General features: G+C 32.4%; 1 long non-coding RNA gene across 1 annotated transcript; it reads right to left on the minus strand.

Annotated features, from left to right (window-relative positions):
• Nucleotides 1-500: 500 nt before the first annotated feature.
• Nucleotides 501-9,142, minus strand: LOC143066343 (uncharacterized). Its single transcript, XR_012975566.1, has 7 exons — nucleotides 8,961-9,142; nucleotides 7,078-7,163; nucleotides 4,511-4,619; nucleotides 2,938-2,987; nucleotides 1,958-2,023; nucleotides 1,221-1,332; nucleotides 501-861 (listed from the first exon to the last, which is right to left on the minus strand). It is a non-coding gene; the product is annotated as an uncharacterized LOC143066343 (long non-coding RNA).
• Between the last annotated feature and the right edge of the window lie 7,436 nt (nucleotides 9,143-16,578).

A 16,578-nucleotide genomic window follows, 5' to 3' on the forward strand; every position in this document is an offset into this window, starting at 1 on the left:
AAAAAAATATATTCTTCAAATACAATTTATCTATGCAAAGGGAAGAAAAATTATTGATGTTTACTGATATATTGACTTCATTCCATGTACAATAGACATAATGTGTTTTTCTAAGTTGTGATGTTATACTATTGTTTCAGAAAAAGGGAGAAGCTTTGGTACCATCAAAATTTTATTCCCGATTGTTTGCTCCTGTCCCAAGTCAGGAATCTGATGTTCAGTAGTTATCGTCTGTTTATGTAGTTTATACGTGTTTCTCGTTTGTCGTTTTTATATCGATTACACCTTTGGTTTTCCCGTTTGAATGGTTTTTCACTAGTAATTTTTGGGGTCCTTTTTAGCTTGCTGTTCACTGTGAGCAAAGGCTCCGTGTTGAAGGCCGTACCTTGACCTATAATGGTTTACTTTTATAAATTGTTATTTGGATGTAGAGTTGTCTAATTGGCACTCATACCACATCTTCCTGTATCTATAATCATGGAATTATGATAAATAAAATGAAAGATATATATATATAATTTCCTCTATCTTTGTGTACTTTCGAAGAAAAGTTTTAACATGAACTGAGGTAATAAATACAATAAAATGTCATGGTTGTTACTTGTAAAGGAGTGCTACAAAATTTCGGGATCTGGTTAGAAAACTGTAGATGGATGGGATTGCATATTCATAAAATATAGGTATACATTTTCCGCGAGCGCTAGCTTGCCACACTAACCATACTAAAAGATGGTTATGGCTTCATCGAACGTGTCCAAAAAATTATCAGATGCACGCCGATATCCACCAGTTTTTTCTTACTATTTTTGTTGTATGCTTTTCTAATTCACTTTATTGTTAGTTCTGAGTCACCCTAAATACCTGAAAATGAAGGAAGCATACTATGTTTATGCTTGACTTTGTCAAAATGAATCAGACACATTAGGCGTCAAAATAATTCAAAATTCTAATCTGTTATTTTTGAGGTTGCGAATGTGATTCTACTTCCGTTTTTCCAATATTTGACTGTTCAATTAAGAAATTAATATTAACGTTTTTACTGGAAAGTACAAATATACTAAAGGGGAAAGCACCGACCACCAGTCGAAAAAATAGCACCAACGTGATCAAAAGCATAAAAACAAAAAAATAAAAGAATAAGAATAAAATTTATTTCAAATGATAAAGTTGCAAATTTAACAATTTCATTACAGGTCAAATAAAATGAAAATAAAACATACCTTTTTATCATAAACGAACTTGTTGAAATCGTTAACATTGTGAAAGATAAAATTGCACTGCACAGAATGATTGATATCTCCAAACATGTATGTCTTGCTTTTTCCTTTGATGCTGAGAATGAAATGAATTGTTTTGACAAGATTTATAATAACATGCGAGCAATTTGTTTATCTACTTCATAACGAGAACAATCAAGTACATACAGCCCCTGTTTAGTACTATATACCTACACGTGGATTCCTTTCTTTTTTCGTCGCACATACTCAATTTATAAAAAATAACATTGTTGACTAGTCGAAACCCATTTTACTAAAACTGTTAATTGTTTGACTTGACCAGAAATCAAACACAATTATCCAAATGAGATTATAGCATGCTAACCTCATCACCGCTTCATTCAATAAAGTTCTGAAATCAGACCATCGCATTTTAGCTAGTCGACACAATTGCACCTCATCGAAACAGCAGAAGTCAAAAAAACAATGCACTGAAGCTGTGCCACCTGTGAACGCACTTTAGTAGAGTTATCAACAAGTTATAAAGTCTCAATGTCAGCACTTCAGCCTGTTAATCATAACCAACGCACTTTAGCGCAGGCCACTGCACTTCAGTGTGACCAATATTAATCGGGGCACCATGACTGTTTAGAGTCCTACATAGATACTTAAAAGAGTCATTTAGTTTGACGAGCCATAGTACCTTAATTTAGTATACATATTTATTTGAATGTACTTACATGCAGCAGTACTGGTGAAATTAAAATCCACCACATGCATGTGCTCTTCTGTACTTAAAAGGATATCTAAAATGAATTATTTTCATACTTTAACTTTATTTCATTGAATTCATAGAAATGATACAACGTTTGTTTGGCAATTATATATTGTTGATGCAATCACTCTTATTTCATTGCTTTTGCTATCCCTCTTGATAAACTGATGCCAATGAATTTTGTATTTTAAAGTTTTCTCAATTTCTACAGACTTGTTTAACCTAAATACATGAAATAGTAATATCAGTATGCGAAGGGTTATTTTCATTTCTTTGTCAATGGTTTCTTTTACACTTTACTATCACTCGGTTGATACCTCTACTGGTTAACTGTTAGTTCATGATGGCATAATCAGTTCAGTAGATTTTCCTTAAATTTTCTGTAGTTAGATATATAAATCATTAAGAAAATGAGTTTGTGACTCCCTAGTCAAAGTTTATTGTAGATGGCTTTTACATCTTTGAGTTTGATCGTTCCGCTGATGTACAGAAAAGAGCTATTGTCATTTATAAGTAAATTCAAATGGACAGGACATAGATTTTGTGGTACATCCCTATTTAATTCGTGAACCATATCTATCTTTATGACCTAAATAAATTCCCAATCTATCAACGAAGCATTTAAAAAAGTATGTGCTAAATCATGTATGTGCCGTCGAACCACTAGTTTCTATGATGAAGATACCCTTATAGATTAACAGTTCTTCAGGTACAGTGTCGACTCAAATGCTAATAGATTTTAATACCACTTTATTTTGGTGAATAGTTTATATGAAAAAAAAGAAATTAATAGGTGGTTGTATACATGTAGCATAAGCTTGAAAACACAAGAGCCTGCCTTTTCATAACACAATATTGAATAATGTTAAATCATGTTACTCATTTCTACCATAACAAAAACAGTCATAATGAATGACTCGTTAAACGGTTAAAATTTTCACCTACTTCTGCAAGTGGAATTGCTTGTACACGTACAACCATGAACAGCATGACATCTAGAAACAAATCAGGAAAGGGAAATATATGATTCTCATGTCGTTCAAACATTATCAGCAATCCAGATAGTAATATTCTAACTCCTATTTTCTAAATGTTGTTTTGTATTATACGTAGGTCTTCAAACGATAAGATAGCAAAGCTTCTAATCAATGGCGACATATTGCATATAGTCAGTCTGCGTACATTGTCATTTTCCAAAATATGGTTAATTTGACCTAACTCACGGTGTTCTATAACCGTTCATTCTCAGCACAGAGCACACTTTTCTAAAAGACAAAAATCTAAAAAGCGAATTTTCAATTGTTTAAGGAGGCTCGAGGGTATAAAAATGTCGGTAAAAAAAATGAAACAGTTATTTTTCATTACAAATTTTATTTGTAACCTTAATTAGTTGTTACTTTATCATATGGTACAAAAATCATTAAAAAAATCAATTTGTGTTGGCCCCAGATGACTTTTAAAATGTATTTATCATTTAAAAAGCTCCAAATTATCTCCCTTTGGTGCAAAAAATGCCAACTTTTTGGCATTAAAATTGAAATATCTTTTTTAACTCATCGGTGACCTATATTTTTATTACTATTTTCAAATAAGCTGTATTTAAACTAAACTTTTGTAAAATTTGAGCGATTTCTGTATTTTGGTTCTTTTTTATTTCGATATTACCTTTTTTCTGTTGTTAGTTCAACAGAAAAAAGTCACTTTACACAAATGTATGCTTCCCTCGAAGGCATATTGTGAGCGTAAAAGAACGGTGACCCCATCTTTTCATTTTATTTTTCTATTAAGTATAAGATAAAGTTCATTTGTAGAAAAATATTGCGAAATCCTACATTAAAAAAAATATGATTTAGACCCGCGAGCCACCTTAATCTGTACTTGATAGGGTATTTGAAACTACGAATTTGAATTAAAAGAAACAGAAATGATGACATCTAGAAAATAACCTAAAATAGGCATGCAACATTCTTCTATTCGGCGAAGAAATATAAATTAATAAAATACACATCTTTCCCTTATAATCAATGAAGATTTAATATATCTTTCTAACATACATTTTCTTTGGTTACATCTTCTGACATCAGACTCGGACTTCTCTTGAACTGAATTTTAATGTGCGTATTGTTATGCATTTACTTTTCTACATTGGCTAGAGGTATAGGGGGGTTGAGATCTCATGAACATGTTTAACCCCGCCGCATTTTTGCGCCTGTCCCAAGTCAGGAGCCTCTGGCCTTTGTTAGTCTTGTATTATTTTTAATTTTAGTTTCTTGTGTACAATTTGGAGTTTAGTATGGCGTTCAGTATCACTGAACTAGTATATATTTGTTAAGGGGCCAGCTGAAGGACGGCTCCGGGTGCGGGAATTTCTCGCTACATTGAAGACCTGTTGGTGACCTTCTGCTGTTGTCTTTTATATGGTCGGGTTGTTGTCTCTTTGACACATTCCCCATTTCCATTCTCAATCTTATATCAATTTCATAATGATAACTTGATTTTAATTAAAGAAATATTTTACCTTTCATTTTTCTCGCAATGACATGTCAGGGAACAAAATCTCCCATAACTGTTCTCTGGACATGGTTTATCGCACATCCCATGTGATCCGTACGTTCCTGGTGGACATTCTAAATAAAACTTAGTGCTGATAAATGTAGGATGTTCTAGTATGTTTAATTATACATCCTTTATAAGACAATTTTTACTTATAAAATTGTTTAAATGTTCGATGAGTTTATATAGATCACATAGTGCTGTCCGTGATTGTAGGACAGTTTACCGTAACGTAAATAAAGGCAACTGTTCGCAATTCATAAATCGATTGAGAAAAACACAATCTGCGTTACAAACTAAAACTGAGGAAAACACATTAAATATCAGAGGAGAACAATGACACACCAGAAAAACTAAAATGCAACACTCACAGAAACGAACTATAAGATAACAATAGCCATTTTCCATAATCAATTGGTACAGGACATTTTAAGAAAAAAATGGTGGGTTTGAATTTAGTCCTGGTATCTATGATAAGTTTATTTTGAACCTGGTTTTGTGTCTAGTCACCTTCTCACTTTAATGGCAAGGATAATACTAACACTTAGGATATCATTTTTCCAGCTTACAAAACTTTGAAGTTTTCGAAAAACTAAGGATTTTCTTATCCCAGGCATAAATTACCTTAGCCGTATATGGCATAACTTTTTGGAATTTTGGATCCTCAATGCTCTTCAATTTGTACTTGTTTGGCTTAATAAATATTTTGATATGAGCGTCACTGATGAGTTTTATGAGGACAAAACGAGCGTCTGGCGTACTAAATTATAATCCTGGTACCTTTGATAACTATTCTACATGTACAGCAGAATTCACTAAAACCATTGTTAAGAGGAAAAATAGTAAATGTTTTAATAATATATGGTAGCGAAATCTCTGACTTAATCATGTCACTTATTTACCAGTGATGCATTGATTACGTCCGTTAAAATAGATGACATCACTACACAAACGGGCAAAACGAACGAGATACATAAAAACGTATGATGGAGTCAATAAGCATCGCTGAATAATAAGGACAATTATAACAATAGGGAATGGAAAATTGTTCCTTTTGTCTTTAGTATAGAGTTTACCTTTAAAATTTAAATGAGATTTATTTGAAGTAAGTTCCTTTGGCTAAATTGTTGTGTCATATCAAGAGAACTCTGTATAATCTAACGTAAAAAAATTCACCAAGATAAAAGAGGGACGAAAGATACCAGAGGGACAGTCAAACTCATATATCGAAAATAATCTGACAACGCCATGACTAAAACTGAAAAAAGACAAACAGACAAACAACAGTACACATGACACAACATAGAAAACTAAAGAATAGACAACACAAACCCCACCAAAAACTAAGGGTGATCTCAGGTGCTCCGGAAGGGTAAACAGATCCTGCTCCACATTTGACACCCGTCGTGTTGCTTATGTAATAACAAATCAGGTAAATAGTCTAATTCCATACCGGTGGGTATTGTTGAATATACCATTGACGTTGCTATGCTGATTTTGTCCATAAAACGTGATTCATATCAAAACATGAATAATTTGAGCTCATATGGATACCTACTATCTGTCGATACACCATATCACCGAAACAAACATATATCTTGTATAGATATAAGAAGATGTTGTATGAGTGCTAATGAGACAACTCTCCTTTCAAATCATAATTTGTAAAAGTAAATTATGTGTGAAAGTAGGGTCTTCAACACGGAGCCTTGGCTCACACCGAACAGCCAGCTATAAAGGGCCCCAAATCTGACTAGCGTTAAACCATTCAAACGGCAATGGCAATCATAACACTTCTTCTTTTATCTTTATGCGCTGTCCAGGAAAACATTTAAAGCTTCAATCTTATCATCACATTTTCAGTAATTAGTGTATCTAGCACATACTTTTTTCCGTTACAGAAAAGGCTTTCAAAAAGTTACAGCAAATGAATTTGCAAAGTGATTTTTCAAAAGACCATTTAATCAAATATGAATATACAAATCCAAACAGAAAAAGACGGATCTCCAAATATGCGAGTTTTTATAACGAAAAGTAACTTTAATCCCATATTTGATATCAAGTAACAGTTTTGAAAAGCATATTAATCGTATATATCAAATTTGAAAACTCTAGGGCAAACTAGTCAACCTACACTCTTTGGTATATTGAAAGTCTTTGACATGACGATTTAAAATAATTACTGTTTAATGGTTGGTATAAATCATTTTTAAGATATTTGACAACATACAATCTATTACATTTTGGAGATGGTAAATGTTATTGAGTGAGTGGGAACTCACTTTTGTCCAATGACTGTACCTTTTAAATTATGTCTTCACTAATACGGAACGGTTTAAAAAATACTGAATCGCATATTCAAAAATAATTATATGTGAATTTAACATATTCTTAAATATCAATTAAATAGCAAATAGAAATCCTATCGTTGTATATTGATGGTACCGGATTATAATATCATTGAGCCAAAACATGTTTTGTCAGGAAGTTACGAAACCGTGTAACGTAGAACAGAATTTATTTTGAAGTTACCTTCACATTTTCCATTTAGTAAATGATAGTTAAGACAGCATCTATATATTAATCTGTACACCGGATAACCTCGTGGACTTTTATCTCTGAAAAAAACGGGAAAATATTTAGGCAATTCAAATTTTACTTATATAACTTTTAATTCTTAATCTGAAATTTATTTTAACAAACCTTTTTAGTGCCCTGCCATATAAGATTTGTTTTTCAAAATCGTCGTTGATTACATCTGGTATCAAGCCTAGTTCTTATTAAAAGCAAGTTGGTTTATGAGTTTTTTCAGTAATGCCAGAAGAAGAAACACAAAAAGATATACAAATATATATAACAGTAGAAACTCATTGGATAAAATAACCATCATAATCGTTGCAATAAATTGAGAGTAAAGCTTTGGCCATATAAAATGAAGTTCACAATTTAGATATCTATGACGTGTTATCTAGTGCCAAGTGATTAAAATTGAGAATGGAAATGGGGAATGTGCCAAAGAGACAACAACCCGACCATAGAAAAAACAACAGCAGAAGGTCACCAACAGGTCTTCAATGTAGCGAGAAATTCCCGCACCCGGAGGCGTCCTTCAACTGGCCCCTAAACAAATATATACTAGTTCAGTGATAATGAACGCAATGCAATGCAAATGTGCGTATTACACAATTCAATATGTATATCAATGATCTGGCTAAAGATCACTAGCTGTCAAATTCATGTTCACTGATTTGACTAAAATTCTCATATTTGATTTATAATGTTTATTCCTATTAAACTGAGACTAAAATAAGCAGTTAACACTGCGTGTACCCGATAATATATATATCAGAACCTCGTGTGTATTTTAGTCAATTAACTTTTGAGATGACAACCGGAGACTGCCGATTGTCATATAACCCGATATAAACATAAATAAAAATGCATGGGGACCTCGTGTACAATGTATTTGTATTTTTCTAGGTCTGTTTTATTTCATGTCAGAGGTTAAATAATAGTTAACTGTCGATTTTTCCTGTATAAGATTTTTTTTGTGGATTGAATCAGTCAACGAAATGGTTCACCTTTTTTTCACTTTCAATATTAACATTCTTTTCTTTTTAATGGCTGACCACGAGTTATACATGCGTCACCAATCTTTAGCTATTGGGTTAAATTGATTGAAGGTAACATGAATATGTTTTCAATGATTTCGAATCATTCACTTTGTAAATGTAAACCATTATAGGTCGAAGTACGGTCTTCAACATGAAGTCTTTGTTCTCACCAAGCAAGATATAAAGGGTCCCACAAATGACTATAGTAAAATCATTTAAACGGGAAAACCAATAGTCTAATCTATATAAAAACGAGAAACGAGAAACACTTATGAACAACATCAACAAACGATAACCACTGAACATCATTCCATTTTCTAAAATGCAACAGAGCATAAACGTAAAAAGAGGTAGTCAAGTCAGAAATTAAAACCAAAAGATCATAAATCTCCTTAACATTAGCAGATGCTTACAAACTTTTGTTTTAATAGTTTGAAATTTACTATAGGGGCATCTTCGCACATTTTGGGGAATGATGTAAATATGAAATTTCAAATCGGTTGGTTGAAAATTAGCTAAAAAGGGATAAAAGGTAAGATTTCGCGTAACAAACAATATAAAAAGTTGAATAATTTTAAAGACATATTCTAGGTAACCCCAGTCAATATATATACTTTTTTGACATTATGTAAATTCTATACTCTTTAAATTATATTTTGATTTAAAAAAAGAACCTCTTTTGAAACTTACAATATCTAAACGGACATCTTAGCTTTCAAACTTTCTTAAAATAGGATTAAGATTTTCACATTACGGATATCTTCATTTTTTTCCAAGTACAATATCATACAAAATACTTACGATATAAGAGAGGTACAGTTACGGTTCTTACTATTTACTTCCGAAGGAAAAACATATGCCATCAATATGATTTTGATTTGTAGATTGTTAAGCATATTTCCAATTGTAACGTTTCTAATAAGGATTTTGTAGGTATGTGAGTATCTTGGCTACATGTATATCTGTGTCAACTTCCTGTTATAGTTTAGAAATCAAAAGTCGTAAATAAAAACAATTAAGGAAACAATTTAACATGAATTTCCGATATAGCTTTATGTGTGTCATTCTATTTTATGCATATCATACATACTACATCTTCCTTTTTATATTATTTGTTAAAGTCACGCTTTGAAAATTGCAAAAAAATCAAATAAAACTAATTATGATAATGATATTGACAATCAGTTGAATCAGGAGAAGATGACAAACGGATACATAACAATTGTTATAGTGACCAGAACATAGTCGTTTATATAAAAAAAAATAATGAGATGTACCACAGTGGAATGATTATCAAGAATTGAATAATTTTGACAACACTATTCAACAGTGTTCAAATGATGTGGATGATTGTGACAATGTATAACGCATAACTTTGTACGTTAAACGAGGTCAATGTAATTGTTAGTGGGTTTGTTGTTGCGATCTTGACAACAACATTGTAATCAAGTTTGTGTTTCTTTGTGGAGGTAGCCGTAAAACAGATAGAGACATAAAGACCATCTACCGTGAAACTAAACCATGGTTCTTCCATGTTTAACGCAAAAAGGAGAAAGCATATTGCAGAATGTTTTTGAAGTTCTTTTATAAATCCGTTGGATAAGTGTACTAAGTGGATTGATTGATACGTTTAGTTGTGCTAAAAATTATTTCAGTTGCAATTGGCTTTTAACAAGCTTTCAGTACCTACAAGTGCATTTAGATCGTTACTTCGTGGTGTCTTCTGTAATTTTGATATTTGGTTTTTTGTTTTCTTCGTCTTGATCTGAGGTTAGGCATGTCATTTAGAGCTCACAGACACGTTTAATCCGCTACATATTTTTTGTGCCTGATTTAAGTCAGAAACCTGTAATTCTGACGTGTTTGATTTTCGTTTAAAGTTTAAGCGTTTGGTTGATCTTCTCCTTTGATTTGTTACTTATTCCTTTCAAGTTAGGGCTTTTCATGGATTACTTGTTAAAATCTATAGTATAGTGTCTGTTCATTATTTTAGACATTATTTATTTTCGGTTCAGTCAACTATTTCTGTGTGATGGTTGTATTTCTTTTGTTGATATTTTTTAGTCTTTGTTTGGATCAATTTCGAAATCAAACTTTTTTTTATAAAACACCCAGCACTTAATTCCAGCCAGTACCGCACCAATGACAAAGAGGCGGACGAAACAAACGGATGTTTGAACGTCAAGCTGTATAAAAAACGCGACAATTGAATTACGAATGCGAATGAGATAACACTCTACAATAGACCAATTGTCATGAATGTCAAGAACTATCAGTCAGTGCACGGCACAACATCAGAACAATCTTTAAAAAAAACAGTTGAAAAAGCTAAATTTGTCTGATTGATACAAAGCAGGAGAAAAGCATGTAACAAAAACATAAAGGTGTCAGGATGTTTACACAAAAAAATAGTTAAAGCATCGCAACAACAAAAAAGGCATTAGAAACAAGCCTTAGAGTAATCGCAGGCCCATTGCTTTCGGCATTTTAACTTTCATTTTCAAATAATTTAATTGTGGATGTAACACGTATTCTGATTGGCTGAGATAAATTTTTAATGAATCGGCTCATAGACATAATTTTGTCATTTCACCTTGACATCATCAACGTTTTTTTTTCATGATTTACTCCTTAAAATTTGGAATATGTTATTTCTTCATAAACAGAAAAATATAATTCATTCCTTAAATGGACGTCAAGTAACGAGAGACTTCGCGGCCTCGAGACTTCAGTATGCAAATTTGTATGTTAACTTCGCCTAGAACCTTCATCATGTTCCTAGCAATATGATAACTATCGGAACACTCGGCCATTCAGCTTATTTGCGTCGTCAATGAACGAGGTGTAAGATAATGCATAATAATTCAGATTGACCCAGGGTCATTTGCATAAATTAGCTTCCACAATGCATTGTATCTTACTTTTTCTCGTTGGTCACCTGACAATATTTCGAAGTGAACGTTAAAATGCCGGAATTGATGGGTCACTGTGAACAATGTCCAAGTATAAGAAAACAAAGGGTTGCAGGTAGATGAAACTTACATAAATGAAGAGAGAGGCCTCGGTGGACAAGTGGTCTGAGTAGTCATTGTTCTAAAATCACTAGCAAGTCAACACTGAAGTTGTCGGTTCGAACCCCGCCCGTGCGGGTGTACTCGACTCCAATCTTATTGGACTAGGATTGTAAGTTTTCCTATCGAAGGTTGGTGTTTTTGTCGGGCACTCTTGCTTCCGCCAACCATAGAAACTTACCGCCACGAAAAAGGCCAAAAGTGGCGCTGATAAGTGGCGTTAAAACACTAACAATCATTCAATCAATCATAAATGAAGAAAAAACAAAATGAGGCCCGATTTGTATGGATCCTAGGTTGTCAGTCGGCTCTAGAATCAACGAAGCAGCGCATCCATTTTGGAAGGACAAATATCTAATTTTTTTTTACATGGGACGATATGTAACGTACCAGAACACAAACTTGTCAGGTAAACAGCCGTTGGACGTCAGAGGATTCTAAGACTATGGGTTGTTTAGATAGTTTTTACTAGGAAATGCAATTCATTATCTGATATTTTAATCAACGTTAACATTCTTGCATATCGTTTATAAAGATGATACAATCTCACTATGTACAGTATAAACTACATTAAATAACATGATTCAGTATCACGATATATATACATGGACTGGGTTATTTCTAGCTCCTACTTTTCGGGTAAACCAGTCTATTTCTTGTCACGGGAAATTTCAGTTTAAAAATAATTTGCTTTGTGTGAAAATTTCAAAATTCTATAAATAGAACCTTTTTTACAAAAAAAAAGTACGGATATCAATATGTATTTATATTTTTATCTGACCACATCAATATTTAAAAATATTTTTTATATTCCGGGTACCTGAAATGCCATCCTCTATAACCGACTAGCATAACACTTAGTCTTTATTCGAATTTACAAAATGCGACTTTTCTTATATATTTTTACAATATAAATTAGCTTAATGTATGTTATGAAAAATTGATGCATTTCTACTTTCGTTTCGAGTTGAATCCGTGTTAATCACATCAATTCAAATGCTGTATAACGATGTCTCTTTACTATCCCATAAGTCAGTCTTGAATCTTATAAAGTCGTGCAATGTACATTTTTTAAAAGTTCAAATTAAAATGTTATGCTTTAAATATGTCAAAAACATATTTTAAAAAAGACATCGTTTTTGAAATGATCTTTCTTTATAAAAGTGAACTTTATCCTGGACTGAAAGTATTGATGTTATATAATTTGTTTACGTTTAAAATGTTGATTAAAGGTACCTTGTAAGCAAGACATTGCATCATTTTTATTTCAATGAATTATCAAGGTTTTTCTTTTCACAACATGCTTGTCATATTATGACGTGGCTCTATACTTATACATTCCATTATTGTGTTATTGTTCTATGGTAGACTTGTGTATTCTTGTCTCTAATATTTGCTAATATGATTGGTCTATATGCCATTTTGTGTTTCTTTGTTACATATTTGTCTGTTTTATAGTGAATAAGATTATAAACAATATTGACTGCTGTACCCCCTTTTTGGACATTTTTACCTATTATGTTTTATTCACACATCGTTGTCAATATAAAGGAATTTGATGTGACTGTTAAACAAGTTATATAATTAGCTAGTTCTACATGAGAAAATGCCTGTACCACGTCAGGAGGATGACAGTTGTTATCCATTTGAATTTTCCTCGGGGTTCAGTATTTTTGTGATTTTACTTTTTATCCATAGTAATATCGACATATGTCCAAACTTTATCTTTTTATATTAAGAAAATCATGTCCAAAAATCTTTTTAGAATTCGATTAAAATAATTGCGTTAAAATATTTTTCATGGTGCCTAAGTATTTAGATATTGTATGGTTAAACAAATAGGGAAGTGTGTCAATGAATTAGTTCCAGGATGTCTCATGTAATGACAAATCAACAGATTTTTATGTAGATTGATATAGGAATATTTTTTTATGAGTGCCAATGAGACACCTCTCCATCCAAGTAACAATTTATAAAAGTAGACCATTATAGGTCAAGGTACAGCCTGCAACACGGAGCCTTAGCTCACATCGACCAGCAAGATATTAAGGGCCCAAAAATGTATTAGTGTAAAACCATTCAAACGGAAAATATCAACATTAATGATGATGGTCAACCACGATCAACTTGTTATTTCAAAACCCGTTTATGCCAGTTTGGAATAAGAACTTGACGTTGACAAAATTTGTATTTTGGAATATGTAAAACAAAAACGGAAATAAAGTCCACATACACGAAAATTGGATAACATCGACACCAATCATTCTTCCAAGAAAACTTCAGATTAAACAAATCTCTGATGAACCCGATCAGCAAAGGCGATTGCGAGATAAAAAAAAACAGTCAATAGACAAATTCAGGACGGAGATTGAATTTATTCCGATTAAGGGATGATTCAAACGAAAAGAAAGTTAAATTTATCGATGAAGAAATTGAACAAAAAATTTCAAAACAAAAGCTGAGGGTTTATTACGCGATAATCCCATTAAACTCTGGAAAGAAGAATGCGAAAATGAAGAAATATCATACCTGCACGGCTGGGAGGAGAGTGACGATTGGTTTCATAATTACGAAACTGAAATTAAACAAAAATATAATTCAGAAAAATCCTTTTTTAAAGAAAATTGAAAATAAATCATATGCTCAAGCAGCTAGAATAGCTGAAAGAGCCCTATAGAAAGACTTAAAAACAGTCAAATTCAAACGAGAAAGTACATACAACAACAGAAACTGTAAATCGTCATCTTCTAGACGTAACAATTTCCAAAATCAGCAAATCAGCGAATTAGATATAATCAGGGAAATACAAACAGTCCAACTAATAATTTTAGACAAAACCAGCAACAACGTTCACATAGATATGAACAAAGTATTAGTAATTATAAAAGAAATGACGAAAATATAGAGAGTCAAAATAATAACAGGAATACATATCAAAGAAACCGTAATTTAAGATCGTTTTTTTAGAACCAGGCTAGAGAAACCGAGACACTCGGTGGAACCAACAAAATGTGAGATACCAATTAATCTTTCTAACTTAACATTATCAGCACAAGACATTCAAATACTTTCAAAGGGGCTAGGATTTACCCCGATCCCACAAACATAAGTATAATGAGGTTAAGGATGACATTTCAAACTTCTGTAGAAATTACGTTAAACAGAAGACTTGTTTGATAAAGAGAATCGAGATGAATCTATTGTCCAGAATAAAAGTATTTATAAATCGTCAAAGGGTATCCTATAACAAATTTTTCCTTTAACGAAATACAAATAAAGTCCGAAGTGCCGACCAAATAAAAGTCGTCAGGAATGGGAAACAATATACAAATTAAAAAATAACAAAGGTATGATAATCAAAGAAGCAGACAAAGTAAGTGATGTTGTGATTATGGAAAGACAATCAAAATCTTTAAAGAAGTTACTCACAAGTACAAAATTAAACATAGTTGATACAATTCCTTCTTTTAAAAAATGCGTACGTTCAAATTGTGGTATTAGTAAAAATGTTATAGAAGGAGAATCATATATTTAAATCGGGAGATATTTTCACTATCAAGAACTCTTTAACATGCGCATCGGGTAATTTAATATATGTAATTAAATGTAATAGATGCCAAAAAGATTATATTGACCAAACAGGGAACACATTACGGAAGATATTTTCAGTTAACCGTCAACACATCCGACATAAAGAAACAAGAATGGTTAACGTTAGTGAACACCTAGATGTATGCGGTACCAATAAATCACCTAAATACTATGTTTTCCTTTTCTACCAATGTGACGACTAATTCACGGACAAAATGAAAATGAATAAGGAAATATGTTCATTCATAAGTACAAACCAAGCCTAAACAGATAAGACTCTAACTTTGTAAGGGTTATGTCCCTCTTATGTATTGTTATGGACTTATTGTCGTAGGTTGGTCCCCTCCGTAAAATACCCAGTATGCCTTTGGAATATACAGATATTAAAAGTATTGTCAAGAATTTCAATAACGGCCGGGAAACAGACTATATTGTTGTGACGTTACGTTACCGTTAGTTACATTTATTATCATCCATGTTATCACAAAGATGTGAAACCGCTTGGAGAAAAATTGTAGAAAATTAAAGGACTTAAAGAGCATTTTGAAATTTAATTTATTTATATTTCTATTAGTGTGGACGCAGAATTCAATTTTAAGTAAATATATATATATATATAAATAATTCGTCTAAACATCAGTCGCACAATGTTAGATCTGTAAATTTGCTTACGCAATTGTTTTGTTCTTCCCTAGCCGGTATTCGAACTCTGCTTCTAAGATATCGCGACACCAAATCGCCTTGCACTGTATCCGACACACTAGACCACTCGGCCACCTAGGCTTTACAATAACAAAGCTTTTGGTGGCCGGGTGTTACCTTTCCTTGTCAGTTTTAATCTAGAGTCGTAATCCAGTACATGATATATTAGACATGAAGATGGAAAAGAAAGGGACGAAAGATACCAGAGGGACAGTCAAACTCATAGATTGAAAATAAACTGACAACGCCGTGACTAAAAATAAAAAGACAAACAGACAACTAATAGTACAGAAGACACAACATTGTTACAGATCAGCTAAATTATCTACTGTAAAGGATCCTACAAATAAATGCAAGATACAGTCACAGAAATAATTATTTCTTTACAACATATCTATACAATTGACTTAATATTTTGTCTTGATTGCAATTAAATGTCCTTCATTTGAAAATTGATAATACAAACGTAAAACTGCATCATGCCCCAAAAGTTATACAGGATGGCTTATGTTTGGAATTCATTATTAATGATCTTATATGGTCTTAACTCGTTTTTGGTTATCTACTTGTGATAAGTATTACAAGAAAACTATTTATTATTACCTCAAAGTACGATTCAAACTTGACTCTTGTGAAAGTTCTTCTTTAAAGAACACAAATGTTACCATTAACACTTGTTTTTTATACGCCCGTCAAAATTTTGACGGGACGTATTATGGTATACAAATGTCCGGTGTCCGTCCGTCTGTCTGTCCGTCCGTCTGTCTGTCCGGCGTAAACATGTCGCACCGTAACTTGAGAACGACTTATCCAAATTTCATGAAACTTAACATAGTTGTTTCTTATGATGGTCAAATGATCTGTATAATTTTGGTGAAAATAAGATTAAAACTTTTTGAGTTACGGCACTTTGTAACTAAAACAGGGGTGTGTTTTTTTTCACATGTCGCACCGTATCTCAAAAACGATTCTTGATTATGGCTTAAAACTTCAAACACTTCTTAGTTATATTAATCTTAATATCTGTATACTTTTTGGTGATGATTCAAAATTTT

The sequence above is a fragment of the Mytilus galloprovincialis genome, chromosome 3 (genome assembly GCF_965363235.1).
Source record: "Mytilus galloprovincialis chromosome 3, xbMytGall1.hap1.1, whole genome shotgun sequence".
NCBI lineage: Eukaryota > Metazoa > Mollusca > Bivalvia > Mytilida > Mytilidae > Mytilus > Mytilus galloprovincialis.